This window comes from Propithecus coquereli, unplaced genomic scaffold (assembly GCF_000956105.1).
Source record: "Propithecus coquereli isolate 6110/MARCELLA unplaced genomic scaffold, Pcoq_1.0 Scaffold498, whole genome shotgun sequence".
In the NCBI taxonomy this organism is placed as follows: Eukaryota; Metazoa; Chordata; class Mammalia; order Primates; family Indriidae; genus Propithecus; species Propithecus coquereli.
Genome location: NW_012150818.1, coordinates 320023 through 320719, shown reverse-complemented (window position 1 = coordinate 320719; position 697 = coordinate 320023). Strand labels below are relative to the sequence as shown.

General features: G+C 56.1%; 1 protein-coding gene across 1 annotated transcript in view; it reads left to right on the top strand.

The window, feature by feature from the left end:
* The first annotated feature begins 539 nt into the window (after positions 1–539).
* Positions 540–697, top strand: part of LOC105819701 (coatomer subunit gamma-1-like) — a 50871-nt gene continuing 50713 nt past the window's right edge. The window contains exon 1 of the mRNA XM_012656013.1: positions 540–590. The gene's annotated coding sequence lies outside the window, so the exon portion shown is untranslated. The remainder of the gene's footprint in view (positions 591–697) is intronic.

The following is a 697-nucleotide window of genomic DNA, read 5'->3' as shown; positions in this document are numbered from 1 at the left end:
AGTCGTAGCGTTTTCAGGTGGTCCGATCCCAGAATGGGTTTTGGCCACGGCTGGTGAGCCCTGTGCAGAGAGGCTGGTCAGGTCGGAGGGGACAGGAACCGACTTGGCGGGTAATTTTGCAAGGCCGATTCCAGAACGATCAGAGGCATGGTGGATTCAGACATCAGCCGGCTAATGACACATGTCATTAATCACACCTGTGAGGTCCGCCGATGACGTCAACAGGGAGATGGGGGTCCCCCGGGCACGTCGAGATTCAGTGAAGGGTTAGGTGCATGAATGAAATCAAGACGTGGCACCGTGCCAGGCACAGAGGGACGGTACCGGGGCTGCTGGGTGACTGAGTGGCTTAGGGCGGAGCGGAGCCCCCCTTGCAGGAGACTGGCAGGACCTACAGATTGTGGACGCCATTCCTCAGGAGTTGGAACTTGACTGGATTGACGAGGAAGGGACTTTCTTCTGTCTTCTCTTTCTTGTGTCTGGAGAGTTTTGAAATTCGGAGTCACAACCTATGTTTTCCGTTCTCCTCGCCTGTAGGTGGAGCGTCCAACCCGTTCCAGCACCTGGAGAAGAGTGCGGTGTTGCAGGAGGCAAGTGTCACTGGGTCCCCTCCGTCCGCCATCGTAATTGTTCGGCATGGGTGCAGTTGAAATGCTGATACATTCAAAGCGCCATAGGGAGCCATAGGGGTCCAGGA